Source organism: Hyla sarda, chromosome 1 (genome assembly GCF_029499605.1).
Source record: "Hyla sarda isolate aHylSar1 chromosome 1, aHylSar1.hap1, whole genome shotgun sequence".
NCBI classification, from domain to species: Eukaryota; Metazoa; Chordata; class Amphibia; order Anura; family Hylidae; genus Hyla; species Hyla sarda.
Genome location: NC_079189.1, coordinates 380,658,215 through 380,678,624, shown reverse-complemented (window position 1 = coordinate 380,678,624; position 20,410 = coordinate 380,658,215).

Below are 20,410 nucleotides of genomic sequence, written 5' to 3'. Positions count from 1 at the left end.
CCCTCCCTCCCCATTCCCACTCCTGTTGTACGGCCTGCCTTTGAGGAAACCCTTCAATCATTCCCGGTGTCCTCATCCCATGGGAATCAGTTACCGCACAAAGAAAGGGGGAGACCTAAGGGGGGGGGGTACTGTTACGCCGAGCGCTCCGGGTCCCCGCTCCTCCCCGGAGCGCTCACGGCGTCTCTCTCCCTGCAGCGCCCCGGTCAGTCCCGCTGACCTGGAGCGCTGCTCTGACATGGCCGTCGGGGATGCGATTCGCACAGCGGGACGCGCCCGCTCGCGAATCGCATCCCAAGTCACTTACCCGTCCCGGTCCCCTGCTGTCATGTTCTGGCGCGCGCGGTTCCGCTCTCTAGGGCGCGCGCGCGCCAGCTCTCTGATACTTAAAGGGCCAGTGCACCAATGATTGGTGCCTGGCCCAATTAGCTTAATTGGCTTCCACCTGCTCCCTGGCTTTATCTGATCACTGCCCCTGCACTCCCTTGCCGGATCTTGTTGCCTTAGTGCCTAGAGAAAGCGTTTACTGTGTTTGTCCATACTGTGTACTTGACCTCCTGCTATTGCCATATTGACTACGATCCTTGCTGCCTGCCCCGACCTTCTGCTACGTCCGACCTTGCTCTTGTCTACTCCCTTGTACCGCGCCTATCTTCAGCAGTCAGAGAGGTTGAGCCGTTGCTAGTGGATACGACCTGGTTGCTACCGCCGCTGCAAGACCATCCCGCTTTGCGGCGGGCTCTGGTGAAAACCAGTAGCAGCTTAGAACCGGTCCACTAGCACGGTCCACGCCTATCCCTCTCTGGCACAGAGGATCCACCTCCTGCCAGCCGAATCGTGACAGATACAAACAATGTAAATAACAAGAAAAGTGAAAAAATGTTTTGTATACATAATGCCCTCTCGCAAAAAACACCAAGAATGTAGCAGAGAAAAAATAATAATGATAATCCTGAACAATGATAAATAAAGTGCCACTATATGCTTAACACCAAAGTGCTAAAAGCACCGAAAAATTTGTATATATGAATAGACTAGACTCCTAACTAGAAAAGGGATGTGCAATACTAAACAGAAAAAATGAAAAATATACTCAAGGACTTGGACCCATGGAAGAAATATAAAGGTGCACAGACATAGGACAGTTTCCACCGCAGGATAAGGGGATAGCTTGCTCCACGCGTTCCGCCGCCTGCTACGGCGGCTTCCTCAGGAGTGATCACTTGCTCCCCCTCAATGCTTTTTATATCCAATCCCAATTCAATATCACCTGTAATCATACTTAAATTAATCAACACATTTACATACCCAGCATGGTGTGTGTTTGTTCCTCCCCACGTCATGTACAAGTCTTCCGCCAGAAATGGGGCGGATATGGGAAAATGAGGACTGCCAGAAGTGTGGCAGAACTCTATTACAATCACGCATGCACACGAAATAGCGCACTGCGCACGTGCACAGAGTAAAGCAAGGCACGTCAGAACATCATCAGACATGGCCACACCATGTCTGATGTCTGCGCCGGCGCAGTCCCCGGACTGCGCGGACGCAGACTACAGGAGAGAGAAAGAAATTATCTCACTCCTAGCACCGAGCGTGTATGCCAGGTCTCAGCACCACGCTCCCGTGCTGAATGCCCAATGGACCATGAGTTCAAGTCAGATGAGTGACATAAGGGAAAGTGGCAATCAGGGAGCAGAGAAATAGCCAAATGATGACTCGTACACTTTAGGGAGAGAACAAACCCCCAGAATCCACAACACAGTAGAAAATAATAATAAAGATTTTTGCTAACAATCCAGAAAATAGAGGATGCATCCCCAAGGTGCGTCAATAAGTCGCACCTATAACATAAGCAGTGTTAAATAATGTTAAATAATTGAGTAAATACATAGGGGTCCCTATGGAAGTTAACCCTCACAATCCCAGAGGGTTAATATCCAAACAGAGGCGGGTAAAGACCAAGTCCCAAGTATGATGAGGTTGATCCATGAACCGGGTGAGTATCAACAAAGCCCCATAGTCCGGATAAGTCTCAATGACATCCCCTGTTCCGGGAAAATGTCAATGCCTTGTCCTCCTAGTCATAAGTCAGGGTCCAGCATAGCCTTTTATTGTTCTCCCCAATTCTCCTTGTTTTGTAGAAGGGCTTCTTTGTGGGGCCTAATCATCGCCCAGATCCACACTTTATACAAATCACTCCTTCCCAAATGTCCATTTGTGGAGCTAAGCAAACACTATTGTCTCAACATGAGTTGTGGGCGGAGTTCTAATGGAGCAAAAACAATAATAATATTATCAAACAAAAAAAAGGATAATAATAATTACTAAATAAATAATGTTGAGGGAAAAAAAATTAAGATGAAAAATGAGGGAGAGAAAAAAGGGAGTGTGGACTACAAACCAAACCACATGACACACACACAAAACCGTGAGAAAAAAAAATGTGCTGCCACCGACGTTAATGTCCGATCTCTCCCAAAGTCCCTCTCGGCTAGGGAAATTGTTGACAGATGTTTCTGGATTCGCTTGTGTAACTCCTGTGTTGTCTGCCCGATGTACACCTGTTGGCAGGAACAAAGGATAGCATACACAACATTCCGTGTACTGACGAAGTTTATGCCGAGATCCATCACCTGGATTAAGGAATTCTTTCGTCGGCTCCATAAATTGACATACCGAGCACTCGCCGCATGGAAACAAGCCCACATACTGACTTTTCTTCTCCGGTAATCTGGAGAAATGACTTCTCATGAGGGTATTCTTCAAATTACGAGCCCGTCTCGCGGTCAGAACTGGAGTAGATGTTATCAAGTTCCCAATCTTGGGATCCGATGCAAGTATGCCCCAATGTTTGACCAAGAGTCCACGTATCCGATTCCACTGGTTGTTGTATGATGTAACAAATCTCAAATTATCATCCTCTTGCCGGGTTCGTGGAAGCAATAATTCTTCCCTTTCTGCTCCCCTAGCTCGTTGGTATGCCCGAGTGATGACCTGTTTCGGGTAACCCCTATTCCTCAGGCGGTTGGTAAGTTCTCCGGCGTGCCTTTTAAAGTCATCAACCTGTGTGCAGTTACGGCGTATCCTCAGGAACTGTCCGGTCGGGACGCCCTGTCTTGTATGTCTGGGATGGAAGCTGTGAAAATGAAGCAGACTATTAGTAGCTGTCTCCTTCCGATACAGTGTCGTGGATATGTGATCCCCAGCTACCTGTAATTTGAGGTCCAGGAACTCCATCGAGTCCTCCGATATTTTCGATGTCAGGTGAATATTGAAATTATTATTGTTCAGACAGTCGATGAATTCGCCACATTGTTCACGTGTCCCTGTCCATAAAAAGAGGATATCGTCGATATACCTGAACCACCTGAAAACATATTTACTGTACTCCTCAAATGGGTACACGTGTGCCCCCTCCCACCACCTCAAAAAGAGGTTGGCGTTGGAGGGGGCACAACGTGCACCCATGGCGGTCCCCGAGGTCTGTCTGTAAAATTTACCTCCAAATAGGAAACAATTGTGCCGCAAGATGAAGTTAAAGGGTACCTCTCATCAAAAAAACTTTTGATATATTATAGATTAATGTATGCAGAATAACTTCACAATTGCATGTTATTAAAAAATATGCTTCTTTCTATTTAATTTTCCACTTTGAAGAAATGACCACTAGGGGTCTCCCTACCAGTCCTGGCAGCAAGCATTTCAGACTCATGCTGGAGTCCTAAACACTACGAGCTGCCAGTCTGCTTTGTTCACAAAGGAGAACACTCAGAGCTGCCAGCCTGCTTTGTTCACAGCCTGTTTGGCTGTGAACAAAGCAGGCTGGCAGCTCTGAGTGTTTAGGACTCCAGCATGAGTCAGAAATGCTTGCTGACAGGACTGATCGGGAAAAATACATTAGAAAGAAGCATATTTTTCATTAACATGCTATTGGAAAGTTATTCAACATTCATTAATCTAAAATATTTCAAAAGTTTATTTGATGTGAGGTACCTTTTAAGTAAATCAATAAGAAAAGAGTCATGCATACGATCACGATTACCTTGCTGGCCCAAAATTTACGACACTGCCTTTACTCCGTCTTCATGCAAGATATTCGAATAAAGCGACTCCACGTCGCAAGTCACCAAGAGAGCTCCATGTGGTAGGGAGATCTCCTGTAACTGTTCCATTAAGTGCATGGAGTCCCACACATATGATGGTGAATCCTGTGCCAGTGGCTGTAGAAAACAATCCACATAAATAATAAATAAAACCAATTTCCCCCTCCTCTCAGATCAATAGTTGCGGGGATTGATTCCTTGCTTGAGAGACTTAGCGAGTGGTTGAACAACCTTTTGCAACCCTTAGTAGGTAGCACAGCTGGATTTATCAAAGATACCAAATCTTTACTCCAAGCAGTTAAAAACATAAGATGGACAGAGAGCGAAAGCTGGTTGTCTTGTGACATCACTGCTCTATATACGTGCATACCGCACGATAGGGCAGTGAGTGCCATAGCGTATCATTTGAAGAAATATAGTAACTACAATTTGGATTTACAGGAATATATATTGCAGGTTTTATGCTTTCTTTTACATCATAATTTCTTCAATTTTGATGATTCCTATTATTTGCAGGTAACCGGATGTCCGATGGGTTCCAAGTTCTCACCCTCCCTAGCTAATCTCTACATGGCATATTGGGAGGAGGTCGTCCTGTTCTCCCCTGCCAACCCTTTCCAATCTTTGGTCGGTTGGTACGGGAGATACATTGACGACCTCCTCCTTATATGGAGGGGGACGACATGTCAAGCACACGATTTTCTTCTTTATTTGAACAGCAATGATTTTTCCCTGGTATTTACTTCGAATTTATCTCAATCAGAAATTGATTTTTTGGATGTTACCCTTACTGGAGACATAAATAATGCAAGCATACACACCAAGCTGTACCGCAAGCCATGTGCGGGAAATAGTCTATTACACGATCAAGCTGTCACCCAAAACATATCATACAGAATTTACCCATTGGTGAATTTGTTAGAGCGAGAAGAGCCTTGTCACGATGCCGGCTGGCAGGAGGTGGATCCTCTGTGCCAGAGAGGGATTGGCGTGGACCGTGCTAGTGGACCGGTTCTAAGTCACTACTGGTTTTCACCAGAGCCCGCCGCAAAGCGGGATGGTCTTGCTGCGGCGGTAGTGACCAGGTCGTATCCACTAGCAACGGCTCAACCTCTCTGGCTGCTGAAGATAGGCGCGGTACAAGGGAGTAGACAGAAGCAAGGTCGGACGTAGCAGAAGGTCGGGGCAGGCAGCAAGGATCGTAGTCAGGGGCAACGGCAGGAGGTCTGGAACACAGGCTAGGAACACACAAGGAAACGCTTTCACTGGCACAATGGCAACAAGATCCGGCGAGGGAGTGAAGGGGAAGTGAGGTATAAATAGGGAGTGCACAGGTGAACATACTAATTGGAACCACTGCGCCAATCAGCGGCGCAGTGGCCCTTTAAATCGCAGAGACCCGGCGCGCGCGCGCCCTAGGGAGCGGGGCCGCGCGCGCCGGGACAGGACAGACGGAGAGCGAGTCAGGTACGGGAGCCGGGATGCGCATCGCGAGCGGGCGCCACCCGCATCGCGAATCGCATCCCGGCTGGAGACGGTATCGCAGCGCACCGGGTCAGTGGAGCTGCCCGGAGCGCTGCGGTAGCGAGAGTGAAGCGAGCGCTCCGGGGAGGAGCGGGGACCCGGAGCGCTCGGCGTAACAGTACCCCCCCCCCCCCTTGGGTCTCCCCCTCTTCTTAGAGCCTGAGAACCTGAGGAGCAGACTTTTGTCTAGGATATTGTCCTCAGGTTCCCAGGATCTCTCTTCAGGACCACAACCCTCCCAATCGACCAGGAAAAAGGTTTTTCCTCTGACCTTCTTGGAGGCCAGTATCTCTTTAACGGAGAAGATGTCCGAGGAGCCGGAAACAGGAGTGGGAGAAACAAACTTAGGAGAGAAACGGTTGATGATAAGTGGTTTAAGAAGAGAAACGTGAAAGGCATTAGGAATTCGAAGAGAAGGAGGAAGAAGAAGTTTGTAAGAGACAGGATTAATCTGGCACAAGATTTTGAAAGGACCAAGATAGCGTGGTCCCAATTTGTAGCTAGGGACACGGAAGCGGACATATTTAGCGGAGAGCCATACCTTGTCTCCAGGAGAAAAAATGGGGGGAGCTCTTCTTTTTCTATCAGCAAACTTCTTCATGCGTGATGAGGCCTGTAAAAGAGAATTTTGGGTCTCTTTCCATATGGTGGAAAGATCACGAGATATTTCATCCACAGCGGGCAAACCAGAGGGCAAGGGAGTAGGGAGGGGGGGAAGAGGGTGACGGCCGTACACCACAAAAAATGGGGATTTGGAGGAGGATTCAGAGACTCTGAAGTTATACGAAAATTCGGCCCATGGTAGAAGATCTGCCCAGTCATCCTGGCGGGAGGAAACAAAATGGCGTAAATAATCACCCAGGACCTGGTTAATTCTTTCTACTTGCCCATTGGATTGAGGATGATATGCAGAGGAAAAGTTTAATTTAATCTTGAGTTGTTTACAGAGAGCCCTCCAGAATTTTGACACGAATTGGACGCCTCTATCCGAGACGATCTGCGTGGGCAACCCGTGAAGACGAAAAATGTGTACAAAAAATTGTTTTGCCAACTGAGGCGCTGAAGGAAGACCAGGAAGAGGGATGAAATGTGCCATCTTGGAGAATCGATCAACGACCACCCAAACAACAGTGTTGCCATGGGATGGGGGTAAGTCCGTAATAAAGTCCATACCAATCAGAGACCAAGGCTGTTCGGGGACAGGCAGAGGATGAAGAAGACCAGCGGGCTTCTGGCGAGGAGTCTTATCCCGGGCACAAACAGTGCAGGCTCGTACAAAATCCACAACATCCGTCTCCAGAGTCGGCCACCAATAGAAACGAGAGATGAGTTGCACGGATTTCTTGATACCCGCATGACCTGCGAGATGGGAGGAGTGACCCCATTTGAGGATTCCGAGGCGTTGGCGTGGAGAAACGAAGGTCTTCCCTGGAGGAGTTTGCCTGATGGAGGCTGGAGAAGTGGAGATCAGGCAGTCAGGGGGGATGATGTGTTGCGGAGAGAGCTCTACTTCCGAGGCATCCGAGGAACGAGAGAGAGCATCGGCCCTAATGTTCTTATCGGCAGGCCGAAAGTGAATTTCAAAATTAAATCGGGCAAAGAACAGAGACCACCTGGCCTGGCGAGGATTCAGCCGTTGGGCAGACTGGAGATAGGAGAGGTTCTTGTGATCGGTGTAAATAATAACTGGAAATCTTGATCCCTCCAACAGATGCCTCCATTCCTCAAGTGCTAATTTAATGGCTAGAAGCTCTCGGTCCCCGATGGAGTAGTTCCTCTCAGCTGGAGAGAAGGTCCTAGAAAAAAAACCACAAGTAACAGCATGCCCGGAAGAATTTTTCTGTAGAAGGACCGCTCCAGCTCCTACAGAGGAGGCATCAACCTCCAATAGGAAGGGTTTAGATGGGTCAGGTCTGGAGAGCACGGGAGCCGAAGAAAAGGCAGACTTGAGCTGTTTAAAGGCGTCTTCCGCTTGAGGAGGCCATGACTTAGGATTGGCATTCTTTTTGGTTAAAGCCACGATAGGAGCCACAATGGTGGAAAAATGTGGAATGAATTGTCTGTAATAATTGGCGAACCCCAAAAAACGTTGGATAGCACGAAGTCCGGAGGGGCGTGGCCAATCTAAGACGGCAGAGAGTTTGTCTGGATCCATTTGTAGTCCCTGGCCAGAGACCAAGTATCCTAGGAAAGGAAGAGATTGACATTCAAACAGACATTTCTCCATTTTGGCATACAGTTGATTGTCACGAAGTCTCTGAAGAACCATGCGGACATGCTGGCGGTGTTCTTCTAGGTTGGCAGAAAAAATCAGGATATCGTCCAGATATACAACAACACAGGAATATAAAAGATCACGAAAGATTTCATTAACAAAGTCTTGGAAGACGGCAGGGGCGTTGCACAGGCCAAAGGGCATGACCAGATACTCAAAGTGTCCATCTCTGGTGTTAAATGCCGTTTTCCATTCATCCCCCTCTCTGATGCGAATGAGATTATAGGCAACTCTTAAGTCCAGTTTGGTAAAGATGTGGGCACCTTGGAGGCGATCAAAGAGTTCAGAGATGAGAGGTAAGGGGTAGCGGTTTTTTACAGTGATTTTATTAAGACCGCGGTAGTCAATGCAAGGACGTAGAGAGCCATCTTTTTTGGACACAAAGAAAAATCCGGCTCCGGCAGGGGAGGAAGATTTGCGGATAAAGCCCTTCTTTAAATTTTCCTGGATATACTCAGACATAGCAAGAGTCTCTGGGACAGAGAGAGGATAAATTCTGCCCCGGGGTGGAGTAGTACCCGGGAGGAGGTCAATGGGACAGTCATAAGGCCTGTGAGGAGGTAAAGTCTCAGCTTGTTTTTTGCAAAAAACATCCGCAAAGTCCATATAGGCCTTAGGGAGACCGGTTACAGGAGGAACCACAGGGTCACGGCAGGGAGTACTGGGAACCGGTTTAAGACAGTCCTTGGAACAAGAGGGACCCCAACTCTTGATCTCCCCAGTGGACCAATCCAGGGTAGGGGAGTGGTGTTGAAGCCAGGGTAGTCCAAGGAGAATTTCGGAAGTGCAATTGGGGAGGACCAAAAACTCAATTTTTTCATGGTGAGATCCGATGCACATTAGGAGGGGCTCCGTGCGGAAACGTATGGTACAGTCCAATCTTTCATTGTTAACACAATTGATGTAGAGAGGTCTGGCGAGACTGGTCAGCGGGATGTTGAACCTGTTGGTGAGAGAGGCCAAAATAAAATTTCCTGCAGATCCGGAATCCAAGAAGGCCATAGTAGAGAAGGAGAAGGTAGAGGCGGATACCCGCACAGGCACAGTAAGACGCGGAGAAGCAGAGTTGACATCAAGGGCTGTCTCACCTTTGTGCGGGGTCAGCGTACGTCTTTCCAGGCGGGGAGGACGGATAGGACAATCCTTCAGGAAGTGTTCGGTACCGGCACAGTACAGGCAGAGATTCTCCATGCGGCGTCGTGTCCTCTCTTGAGGTGTCAGGCGAGACCGGTCAACCTGCATAGCCTCCATGGCGGGAGGCACAGGAACGGATTGCAGGGGACCAGAGGAGAGAGGAGCCGGGGAGAAAAAACGCCTTGTGCGAACAAAGTCCATATCCTGGCGGAGCTCCTGACGCCTTTCGGAAAAACGCATGTCAATGCGAGTGGCTAGATGGATGAGTTCATGTAGGTTAGCAGGGATTTCTCGTGCGGCCAGAACATCTTTAATGTTGCTGGATAGGCCTTTTTTAAAGGTCGCGCAGAGGGCCTCATTATTCCAGGATAGTTCTGAAGCAAGAGTACGGAATTGTACGGCGTACTCGCCAACGGAAGAATTACCCTGGACCAGGTTCAACAGGGCAGTCTCAGCAGAAGAGGCTCGGGCAGGTTCCTCAAAGACACTTCGAATTTCCGAGAAGAAGGAGTGTACAGAGGCAGTGACGGGGTCATTGCGGTCCCAGAGCGGTGTAGCCCACGACAGAGCTTTTCCAGACAGAAGGCTGACTACGAAAGCCACCTTAGACCTTTCAGTGGGAAACTGGTCCGACATCATCTCCAAGTGCAGGGAACATTGAGAAAGGAAGCCACGGCAAAATTTAGAGTCCCCATCAAATTTATCCGGCAAGTATAGTCGTAGGCCTGAAGCGGCCACTCGCTGCGGAGGAGGTGCAGGAGCTGGCGGAGGAGATGATTGCTGAAGCTGTGGTAGTAGCTGCTGTAGCATCACGGTCAGTTGAGACAGCTGGTGGCCTTGTTGCGCTATCTGTTGTGACTGCTGGGCGACCACCGTGGTGAGGTCGGCGACAACTGGCAGAGGAACTTCAGCGGGATCCATGGCCGGATCTACTGTCACGATGCCGGCTGGCAGGAGGTGGATCCTCTGTGCCAGAGAGGGATTGGCGTGGACCGTGCTAGTGGACCGGTTCTAAGTCACTACTGGTTTTCACCAGAGCCCGCCGCAAAGCGGGATGGTCTTGCTGCGGCGGTAGTGACCAGGTCGTATCCACTAGCAACGGCTCAACCTCTCTGGCTGCTGAAGATAGGCGCGGTACAAGGGAGTAGACAGAAGCAAGGTCGGACGTAGCAGAAGGTCAGGGCAGGCAGCAAGGATCGTAGTCAGGGGCAACGGCAGGAGGTCTGGAACACAGGCTAGGAACACACAAGGAAACGCTTTCACTGGCACAATGGCAACAAGATCCGGCGAGGGAGTGAAGGGGAAGTGAGGTATAAATAGGGAGTGCACAGGTGAACATACTAATTGGAACCACTGCGCCAATCAGCGGCGCAGTGGCCCTTTAAATCGCAGAGACCCGGCGCGCGCGCGCCCTAGGGAGCGGGGCCGCGCGCGCCGGGACAGGACAGACGGAGAGCGAGTCAGGTACGGGAGCCGGGATGCGCATCGCGAGCGGGCGCCACCCGCATCGCGAATCGCATCCCGGCTGGAGACGGTATCGCAGCGCACCGGGTCAGTGGAGCTGCCCGGAGCGCTGCGGTAGCGAGAGTGAAGCGAGCGCTCCGGGGAGGAGCGGGGACCCGGAGCGCTCGGCGTAACAAGCCTCTTCCAAACAACAGTCATACATAACATCGTGTACAGATATTAAAAAACGTCTTAGAGAGAGGGGCTATTAACATCATACAATTGCTAGAGCGGAAGGCATTGTTAATTCTAAATCTTCTGATTACTATTTATTTGATAAACCTCAGAGTAATGTAGCTGAAAGTAGCAATAATTTACCTACTTTCACTACAGCATTTTCTAATCAATTTTATGACATCAAAAAAATAATATTTAAACATCTACCGGTTGTGCACTATGATTCCACTATGTCTCACATTGTGAGCCAAGGCATCAGAGTCGTACCTAAAAAGGCACGATCTTTACATCAGCAACTTTCTCCCAGTGATATTACCTCTAAACATAATAAAGATACAGTAAAAGGTAGTTACCAATGTGGACATAATAGGTGCAAAACATGTAAATACATGTCTAATAGTTCTAATTTCTCATCTTGTGTTAATAACAAAATATATGGCATACAGAGTTTCATCAATTGTCAAACCCACCATGTGATATACAGTTTGGTGTGTAAAACATGCAATTTACAGTATATTGGGTGTAACAGCCGTAAATTAAAAATTCGTATTCAGGAACACCTTACCATATCTGACAACCAAAGAGTAGGTAATCGATCTATGTCAGGGTTTTCTAAACATCTTCTTGAAAAACATGCAGGTGCCGTCCCTGATATTGAGCTTACTGGCTTGGAAAGGGTGCGTCCACACCGGAGAGGTGGTGACTGGAATAGAACACTATTCAGACGGGAAGCATATTGGATTTTATGCCTTGACACACGCTTCCCAGCAGGTCTTAATTATAGGCATGACCTTAGTTATATATATTGAGTAATATTCTCATATTTTGTATATTTATATTTATATATATAATTCATATGTAGTTAAAATATATCCTGTTTCCTATTTGATTATCTAAGTATGCCCACACCTGAATAGTCACCTCCCCTCTGAATGGGGCTGGGCGTGCCCTGGCTCTTTCCATAGAACAGGTCATTTGCTATCCAGGTATAAAAGGTGCAACATGTATCATAATACTTATCTCCATGACTAAGACTTGTTAAGTCGAAACGCATCGGAGGTGTTTCCTTCTGTGCATATGTACTTTTAATCCATTTGTGTTTTTTGGATTTTAATATGGATCAATAAAAGTATATTTTTTACTCCCATGGGAGCCGGACTTTTTTACCTTACCTTTTTCTGATGAGTCCACCTGGAGACACGGCTCCAGTGTTCAGCCCGGAGCTTCCAATCTGAGATGTACTGAGAGGAACGATATCTGTCTATGTGGATTTATGGGTGAGCTGATATATCTATCTTTCTTTGAGCCAGATATCGTCGATATACCTGAACCACCTGAAAACATATTTACTGTACTCCTCAAATGGGTACACGTGTGCCCCCTCCCACCACCTCAAAAAGAGGTTGGCGTAGGAGGGGGCACAACGTGCACCCATGGCGGTCCCCGAGGTCTGTCTGTAAAATTTACCTCCAAATAGGAAACAATTGTGCCGCAAGATGAAGTTAAAGGGTACCTCTCATCAAAAAAACTTTTGATATATTATAGATTAATATAATTCACGCATGTGAATTTCTGGGTACATGCGTTTCTTTTCTTCTTGAACACAACTTTTTCATGTTTGATGGGTGTTTCTTTCTCCAAATCACTGGCGCTTCTATGGGGGCTAAATTCTCCCCCTCTATTGCTAATATCTACATGTGTTGGTGGGAATCTGTTTGGCTGTGAACAAAGCAGGCTGGCAGCTCTGAGTGTTTAGGACTCCAGCATGAGTCAGAAATGCTTGCTGACAGGACTGATCGGGAAAAATACAATAGAAAGAAGCATATTTTTCATTAACATGCTATTGGAAAGTTATTCAACATTCATTAATCTAAAATATTTCAAAAGTTTATTTGATGTGAGGTACCCTTTAAGTAAATCAATAAGAAAAGAGTCATGCATACGATCACGATTACCTTGCTGGTCCAAAATTTACGACACTGCCTTTACTCCGTCTTCATGCGAGATATTCGAATAAAGCGACTCCACGTCGCAAGTCACCAAGAGAGCTCCATGTGGTAGGGAGATCTCCTGTAACTGTTCCATTAAGTGCATGGAGTCCCACACATATGATGGTGAATCCTGTGCCAGTGGCTGTAGAAAACAATCCACATAAATACATGCACGCTCAGTCAAGCTACCAATTCCCACCACAATTGGCCTCCCTGGGGGGTTGGTAAGATCTTTATGTACCTTTGGCAGCATATAAAAGGTAGGAGTGACCGGTGTCATGACATTCATATATCGATGTTCCTTTTCCGTGATTATTCCATAACGACGAGCTGCATCCAATAATGTCACCAATTTCTTCTTGAAGACCTCCGTGGGGGTCAGATGGAAGGGTCGAATAGTACCTGTTGTTACCCAGTTGTCTCATGGCCTCTGTAATATACAAATCAATGGGCCATAAGACAATATTGCCCCCCCTTATCTGCCTCCTTAATCACAAAGTCCTTTTCTCCCTGTAGGGACTTGATAGCGCGTACTTCATTCCTTGTGAGGTTCTTACCGGTTGAGAGATCTTTTGGTAACTTCTTGAATTCCCCAACCATCATGTTAAAAAAGACTTGTATAGGAGGAAAGTTTGCAAAAGGGGGTGCAAACTTAGAGGGTAATCTAATAGGAAATTGGGCATTTTTACCTACTCGTTCTCTGACAGTAGGTCAAACAGATCACGTAGGACTTGCTGATTCAATTGTGAAATTCCCTGTGCTTCTTCCCGAAATGTGTAAATGGTCCTGAGGGCCAGCTTCCTACAAAAGAGATATGTCTTTTACCAACATGAATTTGTCAACTTGTGCCATTGGTGAAAAGGAGAGGCCCTTTTCCAATACGGACCTCTCTTCTGCACTTAAATTGTGTGATGACAGGTTGATGACTTGCAGGGACTGGGAGGAGCCGTCTACCTGTGCCTCCTCATCCGGTTCCCGTATGCTGCCGGACGATTGTAATCCACTGCCCGCTCTCTGGGAGCCTGTTTTTTGGGAGGGGCGGCATCTCCCCCGCCGTGGCGACACACATGTGGAGGCCGATGGCACAGATTTCTCTCGGCTTTCCAGAGATATTATTGAGGCACATAAATTATTGACAAGGGTATGGTGGAATATCAGAAGTTTGGAGGAATACTTTAAATTGTCTATGTTCCCTAGGGGCCTCAGGGTACAGATCTTCCCATCTTGGGAGGTCACTGGGGCCTTCAAAGGTACCTGGGAACAGGCTTAGCACAATGCTCCAGAATTATTACTAACATGTTACTGGAAAATTATTTGATTATCTAAGTATGCCCACACCTGAATAGTCACCTCCCCTCTGAATGGGGCTGGGCGTGCCCTGGCTCTTTCCATAGAACAGGTCATTTGCTATCCAGGTATAAAAGGTGCAACATGTATCATAATACTTATCTCCATGACTAAGACTTGTTAAGTCGAAACGCGTCGGAGGTGTTTCCTTCTGTGCATATGTACTTTTAATCCATTTGTGTTTTTTGGATTTTAATATGGATCAATAAAAATATATTTTTTACTCCCATGGGAGCCGGACTTTTTTACCTTACCTTTTTCTGATGAGTCCACCTGGAGACACGGCTCCAGTGTTCAGCCCGGAGCTTCCAATCTGAGATGTACTGAGAGGAACGATATCTGTCTATGTGGATTTATGGGTGAGCTGATATATGTATCTTTCTTTGAGCCAGATATCGTCGATATACCTGAACCGCCTGAAAACATATTTACTGTACTCCTCAAATGGGTACATGTGTGCCCCCTCCCACCACCTCAAAAAGAGGTTGGCGTAGGAGGGGGCACAACGTGCACCCATGGCGGTCCCCGAGGTCTGTCTGTAAAATTTACCTCCAAATAGGAAACAATTGTGCCGCAAGATGAAGTTAAAGGGTACCTCTCATCAAAAAAACTTTTGATATATTATAGATTAATGTATGCAGAATAACTTCACAATTGCATGTTATTAAAAAATATGCTTCTTTCTATTTAATTTTCCACTTTGAAGAAATGACCACTAGGGGTCTCCCTACCAGTCCTGGCAGCAAGCATTTCAGACTCATGCTGGAGTCCTAAACACTACGAGCTGCCAGTCTGCTTTGTTCACAAAGGAGAACACTCAGAGCTGCCAGCCTGCTTTGTTCACAGCCTGTTTGGCTGTGAACAAAGCAGGCTGGCAGCTCTGAGTGTTTAGGACTCCAGCATGAGTCAGAAATGCTTGCTGACAGGACTGATCGGGGAAAATACAAAAGAAAGAAGCATATTTTTCATTAACATGCTATTGGAAAGTTATTCAACATTCATTAATCTAAAATATTTCAAAAGTTTATTTGATGTGAGGTACCCTTTAAGTAAATCAATAAGAAAAGAGTCATGCATACGATCACGATTACCTTGCTGGTCCAAAATTTACGACATTGCCTTTACTCCGTCTTCATGCGAGATATTCGAATAAAGCGACTCCACGTCGCAAGTCACCAAGAGAGCTCCATGTGGTAGGGAGATCTCCTGTAACTGTTCCATTAAGTGCATGGAGTCCCACACATATGATGGTGAATCCTGTACCAGTGGCTGTAGAAAACAATCCACATAAATACATGCACGCTCAGTCAAGCTACCAATTCCCACCACAATTGGCCTCCCCGGGGGGTTGGTAAGATCTTTATGTACCTTTGGCAGCATATAAAAGGTAGGAGTGACCGGTGTCATGACATTCATATATCGATGTTCCTTTTCCGTGATTATTCCATAACGACGAGCTGCATCCAATAATGTCACCAATTTCTTCTTGAAGACCTCCGTGGGGGTCAGATGGAAGGGTCGAATAGTACCTGTTGTTACCCAGTTGTCTCATGGCCTCTGTAATATACAAATCAATGGGCCATAAGACAATATTGCCCCCCCTTATCTGCCTCCTTAATCACAAAGTCCATTTCTCCCTGTAGGGACTTGATAGCGCGTACTTCATTCCTTGTGAGGTTCTTACCGGTTGAGAGATCTTTTGGTAACTTCTTGAATTCCCCAACCATCATGTTAAAAAAGACTTGTATAGGAGGAAAGTTTGCAAAAGGGGGTGCAAACTTAGAGGGTAATCTAATAGGAAATCGGGCATTTTTACCTGCTCGTTCTCTGACAGTAGGTCAAACAGATCACGTAGGACTTGCTGATTCAATTGTGAAATTCCCTGTGCTTCTTCCAGAAATGTGTAAATGGTCCTGAGGGCCAGCTTCCTACAAAAGAGATATGTCTTTTACCAACATGAATTTGTCAACTTGTGCCATTGGTGAAAAGGAGAGGCCCTTCTCCAATACGGACCTCTCTTCTGCACTTAAATTGTGTGATGACAGGTTGATGACTTGCAGGGACTGGGAGGAGCCGTATACCTGCGCCTCCTCGTCCGGTTCCCGTATGCTGCCGGACGATTGTAATCCACTGCCCGCTCTCTGGGAGCCCGTTTTTTGGGAGGGGCGGCATCTCCCCCGCCGTGGCGACACACATGTGGAGGCCGATGGCACAGATTTCTCTCGGCTTTCCAGAGATATTATCGAGGCACATAAATTATTGACAAGGGTATGGTGGAATATCAGAAGTTTGGAGGAATACTTTAAATTGTCTATGTTCCCTAGGGGCCTCAGGGTACAGATCTTCCCATCTTGGGAGGTCACTGGGGCCTTCAAAGGTACCTGGGAACAGGCTTAGCACAATGCTCCAGAATTATTACTAACATGTTACTGGAAAATGATAGAATTTTTTTGGAGGAAACAAAACTGAACATACAGGCCTTGGAGACCAAATTGGAACAGTTTGACAAAATAGGACAGGTAGAACCCTTTCAGAAAAGGTTGAGTGACATTTTGGATAAATATGAAAAGGATATCATAGCAGGGAAAATATCCACATTTGCTCGGGACAAAGGAGACTATGAGAGAGGCTCGGTGTACAAATGGAAGCATACTGGTAGTTCTACTACTAGAGGTAGTTATGAGCCCAAAGATATTATGCTGGTTTCAGGACATCCTGCATCAAGTTCTAGTGATTTTTTAGGGTAAAGCGACACAGACACAGGACACGGCGCCCCTCCCAAAAAACGGGCGCGCGGACAGTGGATTACAATCGTCCGGCAGCATACGGGAACCGGACGAGGAGGCGCAGGTAGACGGCTCCTCCCAGTCCCTGCAAGTCATCAACCTGTCATCACACAATTTAAGTGCAGAAGAGAGGTCCGTATTGGAGAAGGGTCTCTCCTTTTCACCAATGGCACAAGTTGACAAATTCATGTTGGTAAAAGACATATCTCTTTTGTAGGAAGCTGGCCCTCAGGACCATTTACACATTTCGGGAAGAAGCACAGAGAGTTTCACAATTGAATCAGCAAGTCCTACGTGATCTGTTTGACCTACTGTCAGAGAACGAGGAACAAGCAGGTAAAAATGCCCGATTTCCTATTAGATTACCCTCTAAGTTTGCACCCCCTTTTGCAAACTTTCATCTTATACAAGTCTTTTTTAACATGATGGTTGGGGAATTCAAGAAGTTACCAAAAGATCTCTCAACCGGTAAGAACCTCACAAGGAATGAAGTACGCGCTATCAAGTCCCTACAGGGAGAAAAGGACTTTGTGATTAAGGAGGCAGATAAGGGGGGGCAATATTGTCTTATGGCCCATTGATTTGTATATTACAGAGGCCATGAGACAACTGGGTAACAACAGGTACTATTCGACCCTTCCATCTGACCCCCACGGAGGTCTTCAAGAAGAAATTGGTGACATTATTGGATGCAGCTCGTCGTTATGGAATAATCACGGAAAAGGAACATCGATATATGAATGTCATGACACCGGTCACTCCTACCTTTTATATGCTGCCAAAGGTACATAGAGATCTTACCAACCACCCGGGGAGACCAATTGTGGCGGGAATTGGTAGCTTGACTGAGCGTGCATGTATTTATGTGGATTGTTTTCTACAGCCACTGGCACAGGATTCACCATCATATATGAGGGACTCCATGCACTTAATGGAACAGTTACAGGAGATCTCCCTAACACATGGAGCTCTCTTGGTGACTTGCGATGTGGAGTCGCTTTATTTGAATATCTCGCACGAAGATGGAGTAAAGGCAGTGTCGTAAATTTTGGACCAGCAAGGTAATCGTGATCGTATGCATGACTCTTTTCTTATTGATTTACTTAACTTCATCTTGCGGCACAATTATTTCCTATTTGGAGGTAAATATTACAGACAGACCTTTGGGACCGCCATGGGTGCACGTTGTGCCCCCTCCTATGCCAACCTCTTTTTGAGGTGGTGGGAGGGGGCACACGTGTACCCACTTGAGGAGTACAGTAGATATGTTTTCAGGTGGTTCAGGTATATCGACGATATCCTCTTTTTATGGACAGGGACATGTGAACAATGTGGCAAATTCATCGACTGCCTGAACAATAATAATTTCATCATCCACCTGAAATCGAAAATATCGGAGGACTCGATGGAGTTCCTGGACCTCAAATTACAGGTAGCTGGGGATCACATATCCACGACACTGAAAGGAGACAGCTACTAATAGTCTGCTTCATTTTCACAGCTTCCATCCCAGACATACAAGACAGGGCGTCCCGACCGGACAGTTCCTGAGGATACGCCGTAACTGCACACAGGTTGATGACTTTAAAAGGCACGCCGGAGAACTTACCAACCGCCTGAGGAATAGGGGTTACCCGAAACAGGTCATCTCTCGGGCATATCAACAAGCTAGAGGAGCAGAAAGGGAAGAATTATTGCTTCCACGAACCCGGCAAGAGGATGATAATTTGAGATTTGTTACATCATACAACAACCAGTGGAATCGGATACGTGGACTCTTGGTCAAACATTGGGGCATACTTGCATCGGATCCCAAGATTGGGAACTTGATTACAACCACTCCAGTTCTGACCGCGAGACGGGCTCGTAATTTGAAGGATACCCTCATGAGAAGTCATTTCTCCAGATTACCACAGAAGAAAAGTCAGTATGTGGGCTTGTTTCCATGCGGCGAGTGCTCGGTATGCCAATTTATGGAGCCGACGAAAGAATTCCTTAATCCAGGTGATGGATCTCGGCATAAACTTCGTCAGTACATCAACTGTAAGTCACGGAATGTTGTGTATGCTATCCTTTGTTCCTGCCAACAGGTGTACATCGGGCAGACAACACAGGAGTTACACAAGCAAATCCAGAAACATCTGTCAACAATTTCCCTAGCCGAGAGGGACTTTGGGAGAGATCGGACATTAACGTCGGTGGCAGCACATTTCCGAAAGAGACACCAAGGTAAGTCTCGTGGCCTGAGGGTTGTTGGGTTGGAAAAATTGTCATGTGGTATACATGGCGGCGACATAATGAATCGACTGCTCCAACATGAATCCAAGTGGATCTTTGATCTGAATACTGTTGCGCCACATGGTCTAAATGAGGAGCTCACATTTACTGGGTTTTTGGGATAAGCATTCACTGTCCCCTCCCGGTTCTACATTTAATGTTATGTATGCTAATTTTATTATTTATTTTATTTAAATTAAATGTTCCCCCTTTTTTTTTTTTTTTTTTGTTCTGATACATCATTTACACTTTGTGGCCACATGTTCTCAGTGGCACACTTGCTTATTCATCACATAGTACATTTATTTTATTTTCCACTTTCATTAATTTATATATCACTACACATCATACACTTATAGTCCTACATAGTCATACACACTGTTACCCTCCACATTACTCACTTTTTATCACATTATATACATCACATCACTTTTTCACTTTTTTCAATCCCCCCGCTTTTCTTTTTTTTTTTTCTCACGGTTTTGTGTGTGTCATGTGGTTTGGTTTGTAGTCCACACTCCCTTTTTTCTCTCCCTCATTTTTCATCTTAATTTATTTATTTTTTTCCTCAACATTATTTATTTAGTAATTATTATTATCCTTTTTTTTGTTTGATAATATTATTATTGTTTTTGCTCCATTAGAACTCCGCCCACAACTCATGTTGAGACAATAGTGTTTGCTTAGCTCCACAAATGGACATTTGGGAAGGAGGGATTTGTATAAAGTGTGGATCTGGGCGATGATTAGGCCCCACAAAGAAGCCCCTCTACAAAACAAGGAGAATTGGGGAGAACAATAAAAGGCTATGCTGGACCCTGACTTATGACTAGGAGGACAAGGCATTGACATTTACCCGGAACAGGGGATGTCATTGAGACTTATCTGGACTATGGGACTTTGTTGATACTCACCCGGTTCATGGATCTTCCTCATCATACTTGGGACTTGGTCTTTACCCGCCTCTGTTTGGATATTAACCCTCTGGGATTGCGAGGGTTAACTTTCATAGGGACCCCTATGTATTTACTCAATTATTTAACACTGCTTATGTCATAGGTGTCTTAGGTCTCTGCCCCCTGATTGCCACTTTCCCTTATGTCACTCATCTGACTTGAACTCATGGTCCATTGGGCATTCAGCACAGGAGCATGGTGCTGAGACCTGGCATACACGCTCGGTGCTGGGAGTGAGATCATCTCTTTCTCTCTCCTGTAGTCTGCGTCCGCACAGTCCGGGGACTGCGCCGGCGCAGACATCAGACATGATGTGACCATGTCTGATGATGTT